The sequence below is a fragment of the Dipodomys merriami genome, unplaced genomic scaffold (assembly GCF_024711535.1).
Source record: "Dipodomys merriami isolate MVZ:Mamm:240054 unplaced genomic scaffold, mDipMer1.0.p SCAF_12, whole genome shotgun sequence".
In the NCBI taxonomy this organism is placed as follows: domain Eukaryota; kingdom Metazoa; phylum Chordata; class Mammalia; order Rodentia; family Heteromyidae; genus Dipodomys; species Dipodomys merriami.
Window position 1 is genome coordinate 12189847 of NW_027202493.1, and position 20751 is coordinate 12210597.

Here is a 20751-nt window from a genome sequence, read left to right on the forward strand (position 1 = left end):
GATAAATGAGTAATAACTGGAATTGTGGCTTTCATAAATGGAGTGTTGATCAGGGTCTTTATATATTATAAATAAATACTTAACAGTTTATATCTGTAAATAGAACTGCCAGTAAAATGTTTACCTTTCTGAAGCAAACTTTCTTGTAACTTTGACTGTCATCTGATCTATAAATTTCAAAAGCCTTAACATTTACCCCTTAAATATCTCCCAAGCTCATGTCACATGAAAAGTCCAGTTTTGAATTAGCTAAGTCAGTTCCTGACTCCAGCTTTCAGATAATTGAAATTAATAACCAAGTGGTAATTGAATCAGCTTTTCCTTCTGACTTTCCAATAATGTTAAAAAACATTCTTACAGAAGAATATTACAATACTACTTTAAAATAAGCACACAAGTCTTACCCTGTTCAGCTATTTAAAAAATTCATCAGCCATTTCCTAGGACTTTGTACAGGTGTGTTTCACACATCCTAACAATGCATCAAGTTTTTCCCCCAGAATATCTGTACTGATCTCCACAAAGCATTACCTACCCATCACCTTTGTCTTCTATCCTTTTCCATGGAGTTGCCAAGGGATGAAGACATGGGTAGTATTTTTCTCTACTCTTCTGAGTATTACTTCATTTTGCTGTTTGTAGCATTTTTATAGTATCTTCCTATGGTCTGACCTTAGTCCCTACTTCCATGTTGTACAAGATATAGGTCTAGGTATAGCCTGTCTGAATTCAAATCATATTCTACAGCCTGCTAACATAGTTGCCAATGTGGTCTGATTTTCTTATCTGTGAGACTGTTCGCCAATCTCCTAGGTTGTTTGTAACAAAGGTGCTGCCCACGTAAAGTCCTAAAGAAGTAATCACTCAGCCGAGCACAGTGGCTCACGCCTGTAATCCTAGCTACTCAGGAGGCTGAGATCTGAGGATCAAGGTTCAAAGCCAGCCCAGGCAGGAAAGACCTTGAGACTCCTATCTCCAGTAAACCATCAGAAAACCGGAAGCGGCACTGTAGCTCAAGTGGTAGAGCACTCACCTTGAGCTGAAGAGCTGAGGAACAGCACCCAGGCCCAGAGTTCAACCCCAAGACCGACAAAAAAAATAAAAGTAACCACTCAGTGAGTGGTAAATGAAGAAGGGTAAATGTTGTTTTTTTTTGTTTTGGGGTTTTTTTGGTTTGTTTGTTTTTTGTTTGGGTGGGGGGTTGGTTGGAGATCAGGACTCAAACTTGATACCTGATTCTTGCTTATTAGCTAGCATTCTACTGAACCACACCTCAAAACCTGTAAGGGTAAATTTTATAGTTTTAGATGTCACTCTGTTTCCTTATAGAAACGTGTTAGAGTTATGGAAAATGGGCTATTTCTCAGCACATTTTTGTGTTGAAGATATTCAGCACAATGTACTGGATTTGTAGCAATGTTGTAACGTAACTTTAGTCCTAACTTGTTAATTCTAGCTCTACACCTTTCTAGAGCAAGAATGGTGACAGATATGAGGAAGGTAAATGAAAAACTAAGCAAACTTAATTATATAAATTTTCTACTTTTTTTGTCAGTCCCAGGGCTTGAACTAAGGGACTGGGCGCTATTCCTGAGCTTCTTTTTGCTCAAAGCTAGCACTCTACCACTTGACCTACAGCGCCTCTTCTGGCTTTTTCTGTCTATGTGGTACTGAGGAATTGAACCCAGGGCTTCAAGCATGCTAGGCGTGCACTGTACCATTAAGCTGCATTCCCAGCCTATAAATTTTCTACTTTTAAATTCCTTTTGACTATTACTTTTTTTGGTGTCAGTCCTGGGGCTTGAGGTTCTTTTACTGAAGGCAAGAACTCTACCACTTGATCCACAGCACCCTTCTGGTTCTTTTGGTGCTTAATTGTAGATAAGAGTCTCACAGACTTTTCTGCCTGGGCTGTATTCAAAATTCTGTCCTTTAAACTCAGCCTTCTGAGTAGCTAGGGTTGCAGGTATGAGCCCCAGGCAGCTGGCTTGACTACATTTTTTAATAACATGATTTGGGGATTCTTTTTTTCTTACTTTTTTTTGGTTGGTCATGGAGCTCGAATATGGGCCTAGGCACTATCCCTGAATTCTTCTGCTCAAGGCAAGTGCTCTACCACTTGAGCCACAGAGCCACTTCTGGTTTTCTGGTGATTGGAGATAAGAGTCTAAGGGACTTTCCTGCTGGGCTGGCTTTGAGCAGCCATTCTCAGATCTCAACCTCCTAGCTAGCTAGGATTACAAGAATAAACCACCGGCACCTGGGCTTGTGGATCTATTTTTTGATACTATATAGAAAATTACATTATAAGGCTATAGTATTTCCCTTGGAATTAGGTTCCTGTTTTAATTCAAAATTGCCTCTCTCTCTCTCTCTCTCTCTCTCTCTATATATATATATATATATATATTTTTTTTTTTTTTTTTAAACACCCAGAAACTCTCTGCAGAAATCAAGATACTTGAGTACTTAGTCTTGCCCTTTGGAGTGAGTGACAGAGAAAAAGACTATGAATGGTGCTTTGTGTCTGGCTTATTAGGCTCATGTCTGAGAAATGCCTATTATCTGAGAAGGTTATTATTATTATTATATTATTATACTAACTTAAATTAGCAGTCTAGATTTTGAAGCTGGTTGTAGATTTGACTCCTTCCTTACAAAGAGGGCTGAAACTTTGCTTCTGTAATCAATTCCTGCAACAGTAGCAGAAATAGTAGTTTTTAAAGATGATGTGCCTAAAAGCCAGTTTGGTGCTGTTGAGGACATTTTGTTACTAGAACTGTATTTAACTCTTTGTCTTGGAGAGGGATTTTTCTCTTTGGGCTGATAAATGTGATTCTGTACCTGAAGAACCTTAGTGATAATCCTTTAGGTAGTGGGGAAATTTAGCCCATTTGTGTGCTTGTAAAGTGTACCTAACAAAACTTGTAAGGTTTCTTCGGAAACAAGGGTTTTTTTCCTTGTTACTGTTTTTTGTTGTTTTTTTTGTCGATTGTGGGGCCTGCACTCTGGCCCTGGGTGCTGTCCCTCAGCTCTTCAGCTTGAGGCTAGCCACTCTACAACTTGAGCCACAGTACCACTTCTGGCTTTTTCTGCTTAGGTGGTGCTGAGGCCTCTCATGCATGCAAGCTAAGCACTCTACCACTGAGCCACTTTCCCAGCCCTTTGTCTGCTTATCTGTCTTTGGGAGGGTAAGAGGAAAGCATGGAAAGGAAAGGACAGAGGGTAAACAAAACACATCGTGGTACTCACTAGACACTGGAAAATGAACTGTACAACTTGAGGTGGAAAACTGGGAGAGGGTGAGGGAAGAGGTGACATTGTTCAAAAAGAAATGTACTCATTACCTACTTATGTAGCTAACCTCTCTGTACATCACCTATATAACAAAAAATTCTGTAAATTTTTTTAGATGTGAGGATTGTGTAGAAATTGTAGATATTATTTGTTAACTATTTTGAACAAAGCTTTGAAATAAGCAGATATCTTTAGGCTACTACTTCATTGTTAATGTGAAATAGCATACTTTCAATTCCTGAAGGCCCCAGATCATCTTGATAAAGATTAGATTCTGGTAAAACGAGTCATTTTTTAATTTTTTTTTCTGCTTATGTGGTGCTGAAGAATCGAACCCAGGGCCTCATGCATGCAAGACAAGCAAGCACTCTACCACTGAGCCACCTTCCCGTGTCATTTTTTGAAATTGAGGAAAATCTTTCAGACTATTGTCTATGATAGAATACAGCTTTTTTTTAAAAAAAGTTTTTAACCACCAGAAGGCCGAACTGGAATTTTAAATTTCCCTTGAACAAGGATTAGTGTCAGCTTGATGGGACAATCATAAAAGTATAGAAAATGTAGAATCAATCAATGATTCCAATCAATAATGAAGAAAATCCAGAAAATACTTCAACTGTAACAAAAATGGCATGGTTACAGTGAAGTAGGAGATTAAGACCTTACTGTCCTGACAGGTAAAAGGTTAAACCAAATGGATTATTGCTAATGATCAGAAAGGACACTGTTAAATCTGGCCATTTCTCAACTTTATGAATTATGTGTAAAATCACATATCTAACTAGATAAAATGAGGATATTTCATTGTAAAACATCTGTTTATCCAGTAGTTTTATTTGTAGCATATGCCCCTCCCCCTACAGTACTGAAAATACAACCCAGAATTGCCTCTCCTGTGTAGGCTGATGCTCTCCTATGGAGTTTCAGCCCACTCCTTCACAGTCTTCTCTTTACAAACACTCTGAAGGACTTGGTGAATGAAATCCTTTCTTTCTTTCTTTTCTTTTCTTTTTTTTTTTTTTTTTTTTTTGGGTCCGGTCGTGGGGCCTGAACTCTGGGCCTGGGCTCTGTCCCTCAGCTCTTCAGCTCAAGGCTAGCGCTTTACCACTTGAGCCACCGGCTTTTTTCTTTTTGCTTATGTGGTGCTGAGGAATCGAACCCAGGGCCTCAGGCATGCAAGGCAAGTGCTCTACCACTGAGCCACCTTCCCAGACCTGAAATCCTTTCATGAAGAGAAACCAGTATCATAAATTGAAGATTGAATTAATGCCTAATTCGTTTTCCTAAATTCTATTTTCTGAATTTAGTTTTTGCTAAGAGGATGGTATTAAAATCACAAATATAATCTAATAATACATATGAGAAATGTGATTGTTATGTTTGATTATAGCTACTTGGAAACAATTTTCTTATAAGTTCTTCAAGTAAATGTAAAATGTAAACCTAGTGTAATTACTTGTATGATGACACCTTTTTTTAAAAATATTGTCCCTTTATCAATGACCAAATGTTATTAGGGCTTTGGAGAACTGAAGCTTAGACTTGGTTTACTGTTGCATCTTTTATAATATGAGACAGGATGTATCATCCTATGAGATGCTTTTGTGATCAAAAGAGTTGAAAAAAAGTCAATCCTGATGTGCAGGCTGAGATTCAGGACTTGCACAATACTGGCCATATGATTTGTTTTATGCCTGTACTGGGACCTGAACTCAGGGCCTAGGCATTGTCCCTTAGCTTTTTTGCTCAAGGCTGACATTCCATCACCAGAGCCGTGGCTCCTCACTCTTTTTGGTGGCTGGAGATAAAAGTCTCTGGATGGGCTGGTGTAGAACCTTAATCCTCAAATCTCATTCTCCTGAGTAGTTAGGTTTACAGGCAAGAGCCACCAGCGCCTGGTAGTTTTGTTTTTTAATTTTTTGAGCTGAGAGTCTCTCCACGGTGTTGCTGGGCTAGGTTTCCTAAGTAGCTGGAACCAAAGGTGCATGCCATTGTTCCCAGCTAAGAGACTCTTTTAGTGGGCTAGTCAGAGAAAGCCTTCTAGATTGACTACAACATGATTTAGGTTTTAATAAAAAAAAAAAAAAGAAGCTTGTTAGGGGCTGGGTGTGTAGCTCCACTGTGGAGTACCTGGGTTCAGTGAGTCCAGCATCAAACAAAAACACTTTGCAGAAGTTGAAGGAAGCAAGTCCCCAAACTGTCAAATTCAAGGGAACTAGGGAACTCTCACTTCTCACTTCCATACCAGTTACAACTTCACACCTAGGTTCAATGATTCATAGGAACATTCTCAGAAGTCCTCAGTTATGATACATTTCTGTAATTGCGAGAAAACCCATTTTGGGATAGGCTATGGAAGGAAGGGCAAAGAGCAGAGGTCAGGAGGGCTGATACTTTATATTTTCTATAGAGGCATGGGACTTACCATCACCCAAAGCTCTTTAAAACACTTGTTAGATTGCCTGTCAGTCACTTATCAAATGGAACATTCTAGTGCAAAGGCCAGCCATACCCTTTGGTAAGGTTAATTCTCCACTACATAGATAATTTTTATGACAAATTGTGGGTGCAAAGGGGCTGGGAAGGTGGCTCAGTGGTAGAGCACTTGCTTTGCATGCCTGAGGCCCTGGGTTCGATTCCTCAGCACCACATAAGCAAAAAGAAAAAAAAAAAAGCTGGAAGTGGTGCTGTGGCTCAAGTGGTAGAGTGCTAGCCTTAAGCTGAAGAGCTGAGGGACAGCGCCCAGGCCCAGAGTTCAGGCCCCACGACCGGACCCAAAAAAAAAAAGATTCACTTTACAATGAGAAGTACAAGTTGTCATGTCCAAAACGAGCTTTACAACGTCGTTGCGGGGGGGTGGGAGGGGGAAGGAATAGGATTGGGATGGGGGGAAGGGGGGAGGCTGGGAAGGGATGTGAAGGGTAAACAAAGGAGGAGGCTGCAATGCTTGGTAAGAAATGTGTGCATTATCCTGCCCATGTAATTGTAACTCCTCTGTACAGTATGTTCACAAATAAAATAAAATTTTAAAAAAATTGTGGGTGCAAGAACTTTACTAAAATACTAAAATACATTAAGAAAACAGATATTTTTAAAGATTTGTATTCATAAATGGCTTTGCTGAATGGCAACTCTTTGTACAACTACTAAAAGATAAAATATATAAAGTCTAGGTACAGTATAAAATTAAAGAAAACAGATATGTTAGAATTAGTGTGGTTAGGTACAACATGTGTTTTCTCATTGAGTTTGGTATACTCTTTAATCCTAAATTTTGTCTTTTTCTGATTGTGTAACTTCTTTGAGAATTGAATGGTTAAAATTTTTTCTAGGGCTGGGAAGGTGGCTCAGTGGTAGAGCACTTGCCTTGCATACATGAGACCCTGGGTTTGATTCCTCAGCACCACATAAGCAAAAAGAAAAAAGCCGGAAGTGGCACTGTGGCTCAAGTGGTAGAGGGCTAGCCTTGAGCTGAAGAGCTGAGGTACAGTGCCCAGGCCCAGACAGAGTTCAGGCCCCACAACAGGATTCCCCCCCCCCCAATTTTTTTTTTCTAGCTGGTTTTGTTGGTAGTGATATGTATTTTTACTATACAAGTTCTAGCCATTTTTTGGTGCCAGTTCAAGGGCTTGAACTCGACCTCATGATCCCTCAGCTGAGGAACATGAAATACCTCAGAATTCCTTTCATCAAGACTTATCCACTCCTATTTCCTATAGATTAGTTTCATCCTTTTATCACAACCACTTTCTGCTCATGCATCTATACATTTGCTTTTTCCAAGTTCCTGGGGGCCTTGTCTCTCCAGTGGCAGCAATGTCACCATTCCCATAGTCAGCTAGTTTATGTACTTTTTTTTAATAACTTAAATTTCCTTCTGTATTATGTATTTTTTTGTTATTATATAGGTAATGTACAGTTACAATTACATAAGTCAGGCAAAGAGCACAGTTTTTTGGACAGTGTCACCCTTTCCTCTCTCCCAGTTTTTTGTATATTTCTTAAATATCAAAATGGAGCAATTTAGCTAGGCAGTAGTGAGCTGCCTGTAACCCTAGCAACTCAGAGGCTGAGATCTGAGGATTGCAGTTCAAAGCCAGCCCAGACAGGAAAGTCCAGAGCAGTTTACTCAAGAAATTGATTTGTTGATTGTCTCTAGAAACAAATGAGCTAATGACACATGAGGTGGGTTTTTCCCCCCCAATAGTATGAGGGATGAGTTGAGATGAGGGAAAGAACAAAACAGTCAGTGTTGACAGGACAATGTTGACAGAGAAGTACATCTGCCTGTACATCTGATACAGACAAGAAAAGCTGCAGAAGCCAGAATTCAAAATTTCAGTGAGTGGCAAAAGAGACATGTCTGCATTTGATAAGAAATACAATTAAAAAAAAAAAAAAAGTAGCCGGGTGCCTGTGGCTCACACCTGTAATCCTAGCTACTCTGGAGGCTGAGATCTGAGGATTGCAGTTCAAAGCCAGAGTCTGTGAGACTCTTATCTCCAATAAACCACTAGAAAACCGGAAGTGGCGCTGTAGCTCAAGCAGTAGAGCGCTAGCCTTGAGCTGAAGAGCTGAGGGACAGTACCCAAGGCCAGAGTTCAAGCCCCATGACAAAAAAAAAAAGTGTGGAACTAAAAGCAAAGAGAAAAACAAGAGACTTAGAACCTTATGTTTGTGATTTCCACTTGACTCTGTGATAGATATTTAGAGAGAACAAAAAATTAAGTAATATGGGATATTTGCTCTTTTGGTCCCTGTTGGGCAGCATCCTAGGTGTATGATAGGCATGGCTTATAGTCACTTCAACCTCAACCAAAGATTGCAGAAGCATTGTTGAGATGAGCTGCTTTCAAGGTTAAATTTGGTCACTAAGTCTTTGAAGCATCCTCAGCATATTTTAAGAGCTTTTAACATGTCAAACAACACTTTTGATGTGAATTTTGTTTCCAATATTAATACCTGTCATCTGTGCCGCAGTCTCATCATTAGCCAAATCTCCCCTTTGAATATTCATTTTTATAAACTGACACGTGTGTGTATTTCTACAAGACAAGAAGACAACACAGTTAAACAGGTTGCTATTTGTGAACTTACAGACCAGTTACAAAGATTAGAAGTCATTGATCTGATGATGCACATGTACTTATTATGTAGTGATTTGTAGAATAGCAAAAAAATTTTTTACTTGCAGTTAAAATACTATGGAAACTGAAAGTTAAGCCACTTTGTTAGTGGCTTCATGTTGTTTAATTAGCTATGGTAATAGAAATTCATGCATAAGGGAATTATGCCAAGTAAGAAGTAATTGCATTCAGAAGGAATAATTGAATAACATTTAGGTTTTCTAGATAATTTTCTAACTCCATTGTGCTTCCTCAGGTTTTAAAAACTGAAATGTAGCCAGGTGCTGATGGCGTAGGTGTCCATAATCCTAGCTACTCAGGAGACTGAGATCTGAGGATTACAGTTCAAAGCCAGCCTGAGCAGAACAATCTGTGAGAGTCCTATTTCCAATAAATTAGTCATAAAAAGCCAGAAATGGTGCTGTAGGTCAAGTGGTAGAGTGCTAGCCTTGAGCACAGAGAGGCTCAGGGACAGACCCCTGGCCCTGAGTTCAAGCCCTAGCACCTGCAAAAAAAAAAAATTCAAATATAATTTACATGCTATAAGACTTACTTGTGGGGGCTAGGAAGATGGCTCAGTGGTAGAGCGCTTGCCTTGCATGCCTGAGGCCCTGGGTTCGATTCCTCAGCACCACATAAGAAAAAAGCCAGAAGTGGCGCTGTGGCTCAGGTGGTAGAGCACTAGCCTTGAGCTGAAGAGCTGAGGGACAGTGCCCAGGCCCAGAGTTCAGGCCCCACGACTAGACCAAAAAAAAAAAAAAAAAAAAAAAAAAAAAACTCACTTGTGCCAGCATGGTGGCTCACCCCTGTAATCTTAGCTACTCAGGAGACTGAGATCTAAGGATCATGGTTCAAAGCCAGCCTGGGCAGGAAAGTCCGTGAGACTCATCTCCAATAAACACCCACCAGAAAACCTGTGGCACTGTGGTTCAAGTGGTAGAGCACTTGCTTTGAGCTGAAGAGCTCAGGAACAGTACCCAGGCCCAGAGTACAAGTCCCACAACAAACAAAAACAACTGTTTTCTAATGTACATTTCAATAGTTTTAATAGCAATGACTGAATAAAATTTCATGATATAGATACAGTGTGATGGCTGTTAGCAGATTTTTTTTTCTCTTGCATTTTATTTTCCAAAAACGACTAACATTTGACAAAATTAATGAGCTTTCATTCAGATGTTTAGTATTTTTTTAAACCACATGCCATTATTAATTGTACATATAAGCTGCATGCCAGTTTTTTTTGTCAATCCTGGAGCTTGAACTCAGGGCCTGTGTGTCCCTGAGCCTTTTCATCCCCAAGGCTAGCACTCTACCACTTGATCCACAGTGCCACTTCCGACGTTTTCCTTTTTCTGAATAGTTTAATAGGAGTTTTCATCCTGGGCTGGCTTCAAACCATGATCCTCATATCTCAGCTTCCTGAGTGGCTAGGATTATAGGCATGAGCCACCGGCTTCAGAAATTTGTTTTGACCTTTTAAAGGTTATATATGCAACCAAGGGTGGTGACACATACTTGTAATTACAGTACCAGGGAAACTGAAACAGGGGGATCCCAGGCTCCTGGAATCCTGGGCTATGTAATGAGACTATCTCAAAAAAGCAGAAGTTGAGACTAATACATAATTTTTTTTTAAAAAGTCAAGCATGTGAAATATGTGGGGAAACCAAATATTCTACACTCTTGGCTCCCACCTTCTACCTCAAAAAAAACCAACCTAGGTTCTCTTTGAATGGAAGACACTTGTAACTATGTGGGAAGACAAATACTTCCTTATATTAGGAGGCTTAGAGTTGTTTTTGAGGCCACAAACTCAGCCTTATGGGTGCTGAGATACATGTGTGTACCATTATATCCAACAGTTTTGTTTAGTTTTAACTTCATCTATCTTAGATCAGTCTATTCTGTGGCTTGATTTTGCCTCGAAAGTAAGAGATAATGTATGAGGCATTATAGCAGCACATTTATGAATAGAGGGGAATAAAGATTGCATATTTTCAAATAGAAATCCATAGCTTTTGTTGCCATAGCTTTGGAAGTGGGCACCAACACTAAAATGGAATGTCACATGTTGGAAATGTGGAAGACATGCAAATATTTAAATGCTCTCTGTTCCTAAGACAAGAATAGAAGAAAAAATATATTCCTCTTGCCCTGACATCTGAATGTTAGTCCCAAAGTTTGATTTCTCAAGTTACTTCCTAAGATAAATGTAATTTTATAGCAACAAGTAAGACTTTTTTTTCTTTCCTCTTCCTTTCTAATTACATATAGAATTGTAAGTGTGGGCTGGGAAGGTGGCTCAGTGGTAGAGTACTTGAATGAGGCCCTGGGTTCGATTCCTCAGCACCACATAAACAGAAAAAGCCGGAAGTGGCGCTGTGGCTCAAGTGGTAGAGTGCTAGCCTTGAGCTGAAGAGCTGAGGGACAGCGCCCAGGCCCAGAGTTCAGGCCCCATAACTGACAAAAAAAAAAGAATTGTAAGTGTGCAGGTAAAGAGTTAATACATATGCAGCCATTAGAAATGACAAAATAATGGCATTTGCAGGGAAATGGATGGAGCTAGAAGGAATCATGTTGAGCGAGGTAAGCCAATAGCGAAGAGACAAACGGCACATGGTCTCCCTAAGTGGATGCTAAATCCAAAATGTTAGGTGATACGACAAAACCAACAGGACTTAAGAAACAAAGAACTCCCACTCATCTGGTCGAACCACTACTAAATATCCCCACGCTGCTGATCATATGTATGGTGTATAACATGTGAACACCGTTATATGTTATAGACTGTGATAGACAATTTGCTCCAGGAAAGTTAGAATGAACTTGTGACTTTAAATCAGCATCATTATTCCATAATACTGTGAAATTCGGGAAATTATGTAATCACTTAATCACAATCAAAAAAAAAAAACCTCGGGGAAGGTAGGGAGGGAAGAGATGGTAGGGGGAAAACAATGGAGGGGGTAACAATGCTCAGTAGGAAGTGTACTCATTACATCACTCATGTAACTATAACCCTCTGTATAGCATCTTTACAATAAAAAAAAAGTGGAGAAGAAAAAAAAAGTGGAGAAAAAAAAAGAGTTAATACAGCAGTTCTGAGGCAGCTGTTTGTGGTAGATCTTACTGCAAGGTCTCCTCTCACCTAGAAAGTTGGGGATATATAAGGAAGTATTTGTCTTCCCACATAGTTACAAGTGTCTTCCATTCAAAGAGAACCTAGGTTGGTTTTTTTTGAGGTAGAAGGTGTAGAATATTTGGTTTCCCCACATATTTCACATGCTTGACTTTTTTTAAAAAAAATTATGTATTAGTCTCAACTTTCTCTACTGATCTACTTTGCCTAAACTGTTGGTGTTGAGTTTGAAATTTAGGTACAAGGTAGACAAATGGCACCTATGTGATGGCTCCCAGTTCACAGGTCTTGAGCACTGGGCCACTATGGGCTTTCCTCGTAGCACTTCACTCATGTCAGCCAACCAGGCAGTGAGTGCATTGCACTTCTTGCACTTAGTTCTCTCAGAAGTGCCCTTGTGCCTTTGACCTTGTGCTCTTTCACTGTAATAACTGAAGCCCTGAATATGTGTATATATTATGTGAGTGTGTTAGTGAAGCAGTCTGGTGATCCCAAACAAACAAGATTTTTACATTGAGATTTTAAAATGTCATGTTAAAGGGTGAATATGATCAAATTATTGTACATGCATGATGAAGATGTAAAAATTAAGCCTAGGGTTTTGTATAATGAAAGGATAAGAATGGGGATAAGAATGTTCCAGCCAGTTGTTGGAAGAATGATGATAGCCTGGAATTAGAAGAAAAGATGGACACCCAAGTTTGGAAGGATAACAGAAATGAGGAAGACTATACATATGAACAGATAGCAAAACATTTTAGAACACTGGATAGAGTATCTCTGTTTGAATGAAAGCCCTGGTCACTGCTATTTAGAGTCGCTTCAAATTAAAAGACACTGGGAGTGGGGTTGGGGATATGACAGTGGGAGAGCACTTGCCTAACATGAGAAACCAAAGCCTTGGGTTCCACCTCTAACGCTTGGGGGAAGCGGGGAGGCATAGGTAGGTGCAATCAGAGGACAGAAAAGCCAGTTCTTACAATCAGCACATAAGCTTTAGTGTGATTTTGTTTTTCAAATGTCAGTATTTTAAATCAGCAGATATTTTAAATCAGCGGATTAGTATAATGGAATGCTGGTAGCTACTAGAAAGTAAGTTCAAGTGAATAGGAGACATTGTTTTATAGATAATCTCTTTTCATACTGACTTGTAGATCAACAAAATGGATGAACAAAATATAGTGATTCTTTTCCAAGGATTTAAAAACCTTTGTACTAGTTGGGGGCTGGTGGCTCAAGCCTGTAATCCTAATTACTCAGGAGTCTGAGACCTGAGGATCATGGTTCAAATCTAGCCCAGGCAGGAAAGTCCCTGAGACTATCTCCAATAAGCCAGAAGTAGTACCGTGGCGCAAGTGGTAAAGTGCTCACCTTGAGCAAAAGAAGCTCAGGGACAGCACCCTGAGTTCAAACCCCAGGACCAATCCCCCCCCCCAAAAAAAAGATCACCTTTATATTCCTAAACTTATTAACCATCATAAAGCATTTGTTTGTGTGAGTTGTACTATTGATATTTAACATATTGGCAATAAAAACTGAAAATGTAGGGAGGGGGATCTTTACAAATAATAGAAGAAGTCTGGGGCTGGAAAGGTGGCTCAGTGGTAGAGCGCTTGCCTTGCATGCGTGAGGCCCTGGGTTCGATTCCTCAGCACCACATAAGCAAAGAAAAAAGCCAGAAGTGGCACTGTGGCTTAAGTGGTAGAGTGCTAGACTTGAGCTGAAGAGCTGAGGGACAGCGCCCAGGCACAGAGTTCAGGCCCCATGACTGGACCCAAAAAAAAAAAAAAAAAAATAGAAGTCTGAACATTTTGAAAACCATTTCTGTCAGCAAAACTTGATAGTCACAGTATTATGAGGGAAGAAACTATTATAACCACAGAAATGTCTTCACCTAGACTTAGAAAATTAGCTTTTGAGCTGAGTATGATGGTTTACACCTGTAATGCCAGCTATCTGGGTGGTGGAGTCAGGAAGCTTGGGGGGGGGAGGGGTTCAAGGTCAGCTCAACTAATAACAGGCTGAACATGGTGACTTGTGCTTTTCTTCCCAGCAGTGTAGGAAGTATAACCGGAAGAATTGAAGTTCAGGCCAGCCAGGTATATAGTTCAAAAACAACAAAAGCAAGCAAATAGGCACTTACACATTAAAAAAAAAAAAATAGAGGAGTTGGAGAAGGAAAAGGAAAAAAAATCTATTTTCGGAAGAAGGCAGTACTGCTTTTTTGTTTGGGCTGCTTTTTCAGCTTAAGGCTGGAACTGTACCACTTGAGCCATAGTTCTACTTCAGCTTTTTTGGTGGTTAATTAGAAATATGAATCTCACAGACTTTTCTGCTCGAGCTGGCTTGAACTGGCTCAAACTCTGGGCCTGAGTGCTTAAGGCTCTTCAGCTTAAGGCAAGCAGCACTCTACCACTTGAGCCCCAGCGCCATTTCTGGTCCACTTCCAGTTTTCTGGTGGTTAATTGGAGATAAGAGTCTTACGGACTTTCCTGCGGGCTGGCTTTGAACCGAGATCCTCAAATCTCAGCCTCCTGAGTAGCTAGGATTACAGGCATGACCCACTGGCTCCCGGCTCAAGCTGGTTTTGAAGCACTATCCTCAGATCTCAGCTTCCTAAGTAACTAGGATTACAGGCTTAAGCCCTCACGCCTAGTGGGGTTGGGACTAAAGGCCTCATGCCTACTATGCAGGTGTACCACCACTCGAGCCACATTTTCAGCTCTGTACTTTTTAAAATATTTTATGACTGATTAGAATCTACGCAGTTTCAGTAAACCATAAAAATGATGTTAAATGAATACCACTACAGGGTTATGATTCTGGAAAGGAGCTTTTTTTTTCTTCCTTATCTTGACAAAGACAACTGACTAAAATTCTCATCAGTGTTGCGCTGCACTGAAACACTTTCTGTTCATCACTTCTCTAGCACATAGATTTGTAGAGAAAGAAAAGTGTCATGATATAGTTTATTTGAGGAATCTGTAGATTTTAAAACTGGTTATATGAGCCAGGCATAGTTGTACATGCCTATAATCCCAACACTTAGAAGACTGAAAGAAGAAGATTACAAATTCAAGGCTAAACTGGATTGCACATCTCAAACATTTTTTTAATTAAATACATTTTCAAGTTACAAGAGCATAATGCAAAAATTTGACATTAAAAAGCTGAGTTTAGGTCAGCACTAGAATGCTTGGTTAACATGCATAAGAAACTGGGTTTCTTCCCTAGCACTACAGAAACACAGAAAACAAACAGTATTAGACTCAAGAAATGTTTTTTGGGTTTTTTTGTTTTGTTTTTTGCTAGTCTGGGGCTTGAACTCAAGGCCTGTACACTGTCCCTCTGCCTCTCTGTACTCAAGGCTAGCACTCTTCCACTTGAGTCACAGCGCTACTTCCAGCTTTTTCTGTATATGTGGTGCTGAGGATTCAAACCCAGGGCTTCATGCTTGCTGGGCAAGCCACATTCCCAGCCCCAAGAAATGTATTTTTTTAATCCAAGCATAGTATCAAGTATAAATTACCTTTTTTTCTAGTCATGCATTGTTAGGTAATTTTGTCATGGGAATAGCAAGATTAAATCAAGCACAAGAGAAAATGATATAATCAAGAGACTCGGTGAATGCTGGATGTACAAGGCTGCTGTTATATTATTCAGTAAAATTTCCTAAGTACTAAAAGAAGGAACACCCTCTGACATAAATATATATATAAAATACATAAGCCAGTAAGTAGTCATTTATCATCAAGGATTACATACTGTGCTTTTTTTCCATAACATGATAGGTTTGCTTCACACCACCATTGCCACACTAACAGAACAATGAACCAGGATGTTGTCACAGCTGTGTGTTTTTAGTCTCCATTATAATTGTATGGGAGCTCTGTCTTTACAGTCTGTTGTTGACCTCATTAGGTGGTACATGATGGCAGTATGTCTAACAGTGTACAATAAAGAGATATTATTAGAGATCATTACAAAACTTGATTAAAAAAAGAAACCTGTGACTTTAGCTAAATATAACTGTGACAATATGCAAAATTTATATAGTCACAATCTCAGTAAAGAAATATTTGGGGAAAAAAAGGAAATCTGAATGATGATCAGTACTATATTCATTCATGGAAATACATAGCCTAAAGATGACCTTTAACCACTACTTAGAAGGATAAAATTGTAAAGGACTGAAGTTTGAGGCCAGCCTGGGGCAGAAAATTTGAAAGACCCCTGTTAGTGAAGAGCTGAATACTCTCTATGGCATGTGCATGTTGTTCTAACTACACAAGAAGCTTGACTTTGGTGGATCTCACCCAGTTATGTGCCCAGGGATGAAGAGAGACCCTATCATAAAAATTAGGGCTGGAGATACAGCTCAGCAGCAAGAATGTCTTTCTAGCGAGTATGAGGAACTCCATTTAAATCCCAGTAACTGCTACCCCCGAAGAAAGATGTCCATTTGTCCCAAATTAATGTGTAAATTTAGCACAGTCTCAATCCTAATCCCAAAAGGATTTTCATAGGACATGACAAGTTCTAAAATTAAAATTCCCAAGAAGATATTTTTGAAAAAAGAATCTTTTATTTCTGACAAGTTTCTTTTTCACATTGATAATAATGAGAGGCTCACATATTTTTTTTAATTACACCGTCAGCCACATACTAGCATGTGACACTGTCTCTTCTGAAATTAGAGAAGCAGCTCAGCAGAGTTAGGCCCAGAGTGAGCACCAGGCAGAACACTTGGACTCCAGCCAGCACAGGGTGCTGGGCCAGGATACCATCAGGGGTGAAAACAGTACAGTACAGAGACAGCACGTTCAGAAAAACTCCACATAATACCAGGTGTGGTAGCTTATACTTCAAATCCCTGCTACCTGGCAGGTAGAGGAAGATCACGAGCTGAGGCCAGCAAAAATGAGAAATCCTGTCTGAAAAATAAAAAGGTATGGTTCAAAGTGATGGAGCATGCACCTACCTAGAAAGCGGTGCTCTGAGTTCAAACCCAAACGAAGGGAGCAGGAGAAAAGAAGAAAAGAAGGAAAAGAAAGACAGTTAAGGGAACTTGGAAGGATGTATATGTCTAGTACATATAAGTCTAGAAACAGCAGCTTAGCAGATATTACAGATCACTGAGGCATGGCTGGCCCTATATTATTAGGAGTAATTAATGTTGTGAGCCAGAAAGGTAAGGAGGAAGGAAAGTAGGTAATGAGTTCCAAGCCAGGCTAAGCTCCATATTGATTAAAAGATGTATCAGAGGTGCAAATTAAAAGATACTATTGGCAAGAATATTAGTTGACAAAGATACATATAGAGCAATAGGAATTTGAATTATGCATGCAGAAACTTAAGAATGTGTGCTTTTTTTTGGGGGGGGGGAAGAGGGGTTGAACTCTGTTCCTGAGCTTTCTTTGCTCAAGGCTAGCACTCTACCCTTAAAGTCACAGTGCCACTTCTGGCTTTTTCTTTTTTTGGGGGGTGGGGGGGTCCAGTTGTGGGGCCTGAACTCTGGGCCTGGGTGCTGTCCTTTAGCTCTTCAGCTCAAGGCTAGCGCTCTACCACTTGAGCCACAGAGCCACTTCTGGCTTTTTTCTTTTTGCTTATGTGGTGCTGAGGAATCAAACCCAGGGCCTCAGGCATGCAAGGCAAGCACTCTACCACTGAGCCAACTTCCCAGTCCCTTTAAATGCTCTTAACAGCACCATCTCTCCCAAAAATGCTACTCCCATCAGTCCAACTCAACTGGGTCCCACTTGAAGTTTCCTCATGAGTTTTGACTTTAATGGCCATGTCATTTTTGCTGTTTGGTGGTTTCTTCCTGTCACTTTACATGTCCCTTGTAGTTCCACTTCTTTTGTGTAATTTTGTTTCTAATTCATCACAACCTGCAAACTTGATAAATCATTGGAATTTTGCATATTAGGAAATGCTAGTCACCCGTGGCTCACGCCCGTGATCCTAACTACTCTGGCCGTGGACATCAGGAAGATGTTTGGAGTATTCCTCTCAACCAATATCTGGGTGCCGTCATGTAGCACCTGTCACCCCACCTAGAAAAAATTATAAATAGGTCCACCCTGAGAGAGGAGTAAGAAGGAAACAAGGCCTTATTCTAAAAATAAAAGCAAATAGAGGTTGAGAGATAAGACATGGCTCTGGTTCCAGAACCTGTGTCTGGCAAGTGCAAGTCCCTGAGTTCAAACATGAGTATTCTCACACACACACACAGTAAAGCCCCCTACCTAACAGAAACTTTTAGCAATACATATACTTTTTTTTTAAATTTTCTTCCTGTTTCTGAGCTCTTTTTTTCTATTAAGAAAATTTTCAAGATTGGGTGGGGGGAGGGGGGAGGCTGGGAAGGGAGGTGAAGGGTAAACAAAGGAGGAGGCTGCAATGCTTGGTAAGAAATGTATGCATTATCCTGCCCATGTAATTGTAACCCCTCTGTACAGTATGTTCTCAAATAAAATAAAATAAAATATTAAAAAAAAAAGAAAAGAAAATTTTCAAGACAGGTTAGCTGTTAATGGTTTGCATTTAAGTTGCCAGTATTAATACATAAATTCTGCACTTTGGTACTTCCTAATGGTATATTTCAATTCAATACCATAAAGTAATTATAATAAAGTAGTTGAGAGGTAGAGATGGGGGTAGAAAATTTGCAAGTTAGCTTTTGAATCGGTAAATGTTTATGTAAGACTGGTTCAGAATTGTTTTATTGATCTTTTTTTGGGGGGGAGGTCAGTCCTGTGTCTTGAACTCTGAGTCTAGGCGCTGCCCCTCAGTTCTTCAGCTCAAGGCTAGCACTCTACCACTTGAGCCACAGCACCACTTCCAGTTTTCTGGTGGTTAATTGGAGATAAGAGTCCCTCAGACTTTCTTGCCCAAGCTGGCTTTTGAACTGCAATCCTCAGATCTCAGCCTCCTGAGTAGCTAGGACTACAGGTGTGAGCCACCGGCTCCCGGCTCATTGATCTATTTTAAACTTACAAACGGCCAATTTCTTCCAGCAGATACTGGGGTGACAGATAAAGAAATGACCATGAGCTGTCATTTCAATAATGTAGGACAAGGAAGTGAGTGAGTTTAACTGAAAGGATGGTTAAACTGAACATGTATGGGTCTGTTACTGCTTTTTTGAGGTTAGGTTGCCCCAGGGTTAGCTTAAGGGAACAGATCAAAAGGGCAATTCCATGAAATAGAGAACAGGATACCAGAAAACAGTAAAATAACTACATACAATCATTCATTTCTGCCTTTTGACAGGATTATGGCAGAAGGTCAGACAGCCATCACACAACCGGTGGTTTTCCAATAGCATCCAGCATGTTCCATATGCTGAGTCATAGTTCCCATGGGGCCCTAGGGCTCCCATAATAAGATTTTAGCTGCCTCATGCCTATAATCTTAGCTACTCAGGAAGTTGAGATCTAAGGAACGCAATTTGAATCCAGACTTTACAGGAAAGTCCATGAGACTCTCATCTCCACTAAACTACCAAATAACCAGAAGTGGAACTGTGGCTCAAATGATAGCACACTAGCACTAGTCTTGAGCAAAAAAGCTAAGGGATGGCACCCAATCCCCAGGACTGGCACACTAAAACAAAACAACACCTCTATTGAGATAATATTCCAGCTGTAGCCTGCAATTCACTTAGACTACATGATTCAGTAGCACTGAATGAGTACATCCACATATCTTCACCTCCATTACAATATTAAAAGGTTTACATTTACCTCAAAGAAAACCACATCTCTAACCTGGTAGACCCTAGACACTGGAGCCTTCCACTTCCCAGCCTTCAGGCAACCATAATCTTTCCACCTCTGTAGATTTGCCTGTTCTGGACACGCCATGTAAATGGAACTGCACATTATGTGGCCATTTGTGAAAGGCTGCTTCCTTTTTTTTTTTCTGTATCAGCCAACATTTCTACTTTATTCAATGATAAACAAATGGCAGAAGTAACACTAAGCAACTCCAGAACAACGACCAGTGAACAATTTAACCCTCAAGGATTTAAGGACTCCAACCCACCTGTCCTCCAGCTCCATATTGGTGGGCCAGGCCCCCTGACTAGGGTAGACACCTAGTCAGCTACGGAGAGCTGTGGGGCCAGCCAGGAGCCGGCCATGAGAGCCAGGTCCCTGGTGGAGAGGTTGTGGGGAGAAGTTGCAGGCAGGATCTCAAAGACAATGACAACGACTCCCTTCCCTTTTCTTTCACACACAACCCCCCAAACCCCAGTCTTTTTTTAACTGGAATTTTCTTTAGATTCTGGATTGCTAGTTGTTAACAAGGTACCTCCATTACAATTCCAAATGCCACCCCCAAAAAGGAATTTAAACGTGATCAACACAATAGGAGCATAAAGGACAGGCAGCAGGACGAGCCACCCTGTGCTACATGGACAGCCCAGGCGTTGCCCGAGCAAGGGAGAGAGACATCTACTGGCATCGGTGCCCAAGGACCCCACTTGCAGGGCCCCGGGGCTAGGGGGCAAAGGGGGGGAGCTCAAGAATTGAGCCTCCCTACCTCCCAGACAGCTACAGCTTGGGGACATAGTCATCCCACGGCCTGGTAGCACGTGCCAGCCACCGGGGAACCCAGGTGGTACTTCTTGCGGAAGGCCACCACCTTGAACTTGCCATGGTGGTCCCCGGAGGGGTTGCTGAGAATGGGCTCGTCCACTTCAGAAGTTTCTCCTGCTCGTCGGGATGGAGCCTGTGCCACTGGGATGCCCGAGCCCACATAATCGGAGAGGACGGTCCCACTGCTGATATCGTTGGCTTCATGTTGACCAGGAAGTGGTGCCACTCCCTGTATTTGGGATCCTTCCTGCTGGGAGCATCCCGGTCGGTCAGGACCAAGGTGTACAGTTTCCCAGAATCACAACCTTCCCACTCACTGCTGCTGGGTCTGTTCTTAACCTGGGTGGACGTCAGCACTTTGCCTAGATCTCCACCTCCACCCCGCAGAGGGTGCTGGGGCTGCTCCTCCACTTCCTGCAAGCTCAAATGCCTGTACCACTTGGCTGAGGTTGGCAGGCATGGCAGGGCTGCAGGCCGGACTACAGGTAGACTCGGCTGAGGGCGCAGCCCCAGGACACACATGGAGCAACCCAAAAGGCTTTATTGCTGGTTAATATTCCATTGGGTGGATATTATTTTATTC

General features: G+C 40.9%; 1 protein-coding gene and 1 pseudogene across 1 annotated transcript in view; one reads left to right on the top strand and one right to left on the bottom strand.

The window, feature by feature from the left end:
- The window catches only part of Ppp2cb (protein phosphatase 2 catalytic subunit beta), a 37898-nt gene that overhangs the window by 1235 nt on the left and 15912 nt on the right, over nt 1–20751 (top strand). The window lies entirely within an intron of this gene.
- LOC138822993 (phosphatidylethanolamine-binding protein 1-like) lies at nt 20124–20690 on the bottom strand (annotated as a pseudogene).